Source organism: Corapipo altera, unplaced genomic scaffold (genome assembly GCF_003945725.1).
Source record: "Corapipo altera isolate COAL_440 unplaced genomic scaffold, ASM394572v1 61553, whole genome shotgun sequence".
NCBI lineage: Eukaryota > Metazoa > Chordata > Aves > Passeriformes > Pipridae > Corapipo > Corapipo altera.
Window position 1 is genome coordinate 504325 of NW_020884918.1, and position 6034 is coordinate 510358.

The window sequence follows — 6034 nt, forward strand, 5'->3', positions numbered from 1 at the left end:
GAGCTCCTTCCGTCTGTGGACTGCAAATTGTGGATAAGCACCATTAGTCCCATTTAGAGGTGGATTTAGCTGGTGCAACTTGTCCAAATCCAAATACGGCTGCAAGAATCCGGAAGAAAATGCAAAGGCTCCTGGTTTCAACCCGAGCCCCAGCTCAGCTGATCTGCTACAGCCATTTCAGGGGGAAAAAAATAACCGTTCAAAAGGCAAGATGTGAGGCATGCTCAGGAAGAAATTGAGCCTCATCTCTGGAGATTGCTGAATTTCACAAGGTTTTCCCAAAGCAGCAAAAGGAGCAATGTCCCGAGCTTTGGCCTCTATACTTATCAGCATGAAAAAACCATGAGCGTGAAATCAAACAACAGGCTTCAAATGGGAGCTACAATGACTCTAATTTGTATGTACCATTATTTGATCTTCTAACCTACTAGGTTTAAGGTAAACCACACTGGAATATCAAGCAGACATTAAATGAAACAGTGTCATTAATTCAATCCAATGAGATACGTTTTATATAACAAAGGGATTTGTTCTGATACTCAAACAATGTATATTAATGAAAGAGTCGAAATAGATTCATTTTGTTCTCAAAGCAAACACATTAAGGGAAGCCATCAAGAAGTAAAGAACACAGCTTTTTTTTTTTTTTTTTTAAACTGTGCTTTATTTAGGGCTAAGCTGGAAAGCGTCATTCAATAATTACAGAAGATTACAAGGAGTTTTAGGGAATTGAGAGTGAAAGAGCAGTTGTATGGAACTGCAGCTGCGTTACACATCTGTACTTCCTAGCTGTGGGCTCAGTTTGCTTCAGTCCTTACTCTGGCAAAATGCTCGTTATATCCCCATGAGAGTTTTGGAAGAGTAAGGACTGCACGGTTCGGCCCAATACATAATCAAAATTAACATAAAAAAACCTCAACAACAACAAAAAAAAAAAAAAGGAAAAAGAAAAAAAAAAGAAAAAAGTTCAAGATCGAGATAAAAAATACAAAGAGAAAGAACAAGAACATTAAACCAGAGTAAAACCAAATAAATAATCAAAAACAATTATCACACTGCTCAATCAATGCAAACAAGTGTGAGAATGATGTAAATCAAGTTTTAAGACTGTGAAAATAAATTATAATAAATATGATATACTTTAAAATATATGTGTTCTTAAATAATTCATTGTTTTTTCTGAGTCAGATTTTTTAAAGCAATGTCTTATTTTTAACTGCTCTAAAGTCATTTACCAAAGATAAATATCGTGCTTTCATTAAATAGTTTTCCTTGTTTTTTCTCTATCATTACAATTAAAAGTCCTACAAAATATGCAAATTTATTTACAGAAAACAGAGCCAGCATCTTTTTTTTTTTTAAACATCCCCCTGTTTTTCAAAATTCCTTGTAAACAGTTTCAGAAATTCTTCAAAGAGATTGTTTCTTTAGTTTATTTTTATGTTTTTTTTTTTTAAGCTTTTTTTAAGTTTTTTTGTTTTTTTTTTTTTTTCTTTTTTTGTTTTTTAAGATTAAGGTACTAGGCTAATCCCTTGCCCTGAAGGTTTCTAGAGCAAATATGGAAGCTACTGAAGCATAGGATGATGGGAATTTTGCGGACAGCAGATCATGAAGACATGAAGCGTTTAGCTGTGTTTTGTTGTTCAAGATAGAACTAACGTCTGATAAAAAGACAGCTGTTTTTTTTTTCCCATTTGCATTGTCTACAGAATTGAGTCTTGTCTTGTTTATTTTTTAATAGCTGGAATGCTTGCAGTTAAAAAAGCTGCCAAAATAGCCATTTTTCTCCTTTTTTTTCCTCGATAAATAACAGCATCCAACAGCAATTGGCAGAGAGTAGGAATTTATGCTCAATCTAAACTCTACAAAAATTACAGTTCTACAACATCTTTGTTTTTAGCATTAACGCTAACTTCTATGTAGTATTATTTTTTTTTGCCTTTTTTTTTATTTTTATGTTGTCTAATTTTTTCTATTATATAGGTATTTTAAACTTTCTTTTTTTAAATTCTGTACAACTATTAGGATTTTAAATGGGGAGAGTTAGAAGCATTTACAAACCTTTTTGTTTTCCATTTAATATCAACCATCTTTCCTTTCTCTTTTCTATGCCTTTTTATGTACTTATTTATGTATTTATTTATTTACTTTTTTTTTGCTTTTCATAGATATCCATCTTACCTGCCTTTAACAACGCAATCCTTGTGTATTATACAGAAAACCATATGAAAGCTTCATAGACTCTAATTAATGTATAACCAAAGAACCTCCCAAAGTATCAAAGAACTATTATCTTGCCGTTTTAAAAGCATTTAAGCATTTGATTTTTTTTTTTTAATTTTACATATTTCATATAATCGCTCTCAAAAACTGTTTTAGGAACAGCTCAGAGAAAAGGAAAGAACTTCCATATTTTACATACAGCTACAAGTCTGCGGTAAAAAGTTTTGTCCTTTGGTCCCTATATAGCTAAGGAATGACAGATAAAGATGCTCAGTGACTGTTACCACGGGTTCTCGCATGGTAACCGCATCCTTGGTGGCAAACAGGCACTCCTTTGCCAGAATCCAGGTTTGCATCTCCTGTTTGAAGAAAAGCCGCTGTGGTGATATCAGTGTCTCTTCAGAAATCCCGGTTGAATCTTCCTCCTGTTCTGATTTTACTTATGTGTTTGTTTGTTTTCAAGCGCATGTCCTTCGAAGTCAGCAGATGTGATACTTTTCTTGAAGAAATGTTACAGTCTAAACAATCAAAGAGAGAATAGGTCTGAAGTCTTCAGCTTGACTGATATTTGCTGATATGTCAAAGGTGTAATCCAACAGTTCACGATTTTTTTTTTTTTAATATATATATACTTTTTTTTTTTTCCTAAATGTGGCCCATTCAGCTGCTGCCCTAAAAAAATGAAGAAGATCATTGCAAATTAAATCAAAAAGGGGAGGGGGAAGTAGGGAAGGTGTGGGGGAAATATTTGAGACGGGGGGAAAAAAGACCTAAAAATGAAAATGAAATTAAAATCAAGCCTGTTCTTTTAGGCCCAATCCTGCTCCTGTTGAAAGTAATGGGTGTTTTCTTCTCCCTTCAATTGGGACAGGATGGGGCTTCTGCTTTGGTGTTTTGATTTTGGAGTCATTGGCTCTGATTCTGCTCCCACTTAGCATCAACAGAAAGATTCCCCTTGACTTCAGTGGGAACCGGATCAAACCCAAAGTGAGCAAGGTAGTCACGATCATGATAAAGAAAAACACAATTGTTCCTAATAGCAATAATAATAAATCAAAATAATATTAGGGCATGTCTGTGTAAATCTGTATCACTATGTATGTGCAGATAGCGGCATTTTAGTTATTTTTAAGTGCCGCTTTACAATGCCAGATCACAATCTTGCTTGGCAGGCTTTTGAGTGTGAAAGGCATCAAGAAAGTGTAGTTCTATATTTTAATGGGGTGCCATCTATGAGAGTGTATGAGCTTTCTGTGGAGACGTAGCTGCCAATAACATCTACTCCTTTGTGAATGTCAGAAAGTAGGACTTTGAACAGGCAATTTATAGGAGGTTAAATAAAAAAGGCTGTTGGAATAAACTTATTTTTGAAAAAAAAAATGTAAAGCTAACATTTCTTAAATAAAAAAAAAATATTTAAAAAAAATAATCATGATCCGACTAGGCTTGACATTTAAGTAGGATGCTTAATCATTAAGGATTAGCTCTTATCTCCTTCTAGCAAGCAGGTTCTTCTTATACACTCGGTGATTTATTACATCAAGAAACTTAGAAACTGCAAAAGGTCCACTCTGGTGGAAAAGTGTCATGCGGAATATCAATCCATGCTGGCAGGTTTTCACACTGTTGGTTCAACAAACAGCAAACCGTACACAGCAGTCTAAACAATTACAACACCAAAAATAATAATATAATAAAAAAATAAAAAACACTCGTCAAGGACCCTTTTTCAGTTGTAAACAAAAAGATGCATTTTGCTTTTTGATCTGGATGGGGTTTTTTCCCACTCAATCCCTCCCTCCCTCTAAGCAATTAATTATTGCTGGAGTTGCTGTAATACGGCACCTTAGAATTAGGATTTCTTGAAAAGACATACAATGAGGCTTTTCTTGGGGTTGCTTTTTTTTGATTGCTATAGTTTTCAAACTACTGTTACTATCATTACTCTTTTTGGTTTTGGTTTGGTTTGGTTTTGGTTTTGGTTTTGTTATTTTTTTTTTTAATTTTTAGAAGGTGATTTGAAATATCCTAAGGGGGAAAAAAAAGGTGTCAATTGAAAAAGGCCCCAATTCTCCGGAAAAAAAAAATAATCACAAGATTTCCAGTGCAAAAAATTAACCACACATTTTTTCTCTCTATTTTTTTTCCAAATTATCTGTAGTTATAACAATCCCATTTTTTTTCTAAAGAATTAGGAATCCATCTTTTTTTTTTCCTTCTATGTGACATCTAAAGAAGCATAAAACGCTGACGAGAAATCAAACGACAAATAAAGAAACCACTGCAAGCACCAAAAACGAAACGAAAATGAGCACAGCAAAAAATTGTGGCAGCACAAAGTCAAAAAAGGCACATGTGATCATGACTGGCCAATCATCAACTGATACAACATCCAAGAAAAATGCTTCAATCACGGCACCTGCACGAAACTTGACGGCATGTCATGCAACCAATTCTTAGCTTGTTACATGACGCCATCATGTCACACTTTCAACTTCGAGTTGATTTGAACTTACGGCCTGGGGGACTGTATTCTCCACTTTCATGTCATTACGAGAACTTTTTTCCTAGCTCAGCGCGAGACTGTGGTGGATTTGACTGGCTCTTGGTTGGAATTTGATTGAATGACAAAAGAAGAAAAGATTTTTTATATATATATATTTATATATAGTGTGGAAAAAGGGAAAGGTGGGGAAAGAAGATATATATAAAAATAATAATTAAAAAAAATGTTACAAACACAGCATCAATTAAAAAAATTCTAATGGAAATATTCGCCATTAAACTATATAAAATGAAACAAGAATGAGAGAAAAAAAAACTAACCGAACGGAAAGAAAAGAAAGGAAGAAGAAAGTAAGGAATTAAAAAAAAAAAAAGAAAAAAAAAAAAAGGATGGAGGAGGCCTAGCCAGAGACACACACACATAAAACACACACTTAAATGTAGACACACGGTCAACAGCGAACAGGAACAGAGCGTTATGCAGCGGCTGTTGAGGAGAGCATGCACTGAATGGGTGAGCGCAGACACAGATCGGTTTGCGAAGTCTGGAAAATAAACACATTCACTGCCAACCAGAATGCTTTTGTTAGCACCGGCCTCTCCCACACCACCCCCAGCATCCTGGATGCTTTGCTGGATGGCTAGCCAAAGTCCTGCAGGAGCCTTCCTGTAGCCTCGGATGGGCTCTGGAGCAGGTACTGCTCTAATCTGGTTACATTCAAAGTTTAAAATCGTGGGGGGTGTAATAGGCCAAGAGCTGCTTTGGCTACTGAGAATATTAAAAAAAATAAATTAAAAAAAAAATTAAAAAAAGCAGCTACTGCTGGTTGCTATATGTCCATTTATCAGTTCACAGGACGGTGGACTCCGAAACAGCAGTGCTGGTATGGTGTGGGAAGCAGACTTGTAGGAGGACTCGGATGATACGATGGTCCCTAAATCAGCATCATTAAAAGAAGGACATTTACTCCTTTGGCATTTAGCTTTGGCTTGAATTTAAAAGATAATGGAAAATAAAAGGGATAAGAGAAAGGAAGGAGAAGAGGAGAGAGGAGAGGAGAGAGGAGAAGAGAGAGGAGAGGTTTGGAGAGGAAAGGTTTGGAGAGGAGAGGTTTGGAGAGGAGAGGTTTGGAGAGGAGAGGTTTGGAGAGGAGAGGAGAGAGGAGAGGAGAGGAGGGGAGGGGAGGAGAGGGGAGAGGAGAAAGAGAAAGAAGAGAGAAGAGAGAGAAAGAGAAAGAAAGAGAAAGAGAAGAGAAGAGAAGAGAAGAGAAGAGAAGAGAAGAGAAGAGAAGAGAAGAGAAGAGAT

The 6034-nt window shown here is 35.7% G+C and overlaps 1 protein-coding gene across 18 annotated transcripts in view; it reads right to left on the minus strand.

Annotated features, from left to right (window-relative positions):
• Positions 1-635: 635 nt before the first annotated feature.
• Positions 636-6034, minus strand: part of CELF4 (CUGBP Elav-like family member 4) — a 700139-nt gene continuing 694740 nt past the window's right edge. For 15 of the 18 annotated variants that reach the window (XM_027656113.1, XM_027656114.1, XM_027656110.1 and 12 more), the window contains one exon: positions 636-2895. The gene's annotated coding sequence lies outside the window, so the exon portion shown is untranslated. Of the gene's footprint in view, positions 2896-4194; positions 4828-6034 lie in introns of those variants that run through there. The other 3 variants (XR_003529771.1, XM_027656111.1, XM_027656112.1) reach the window with 3 other exon arrangements.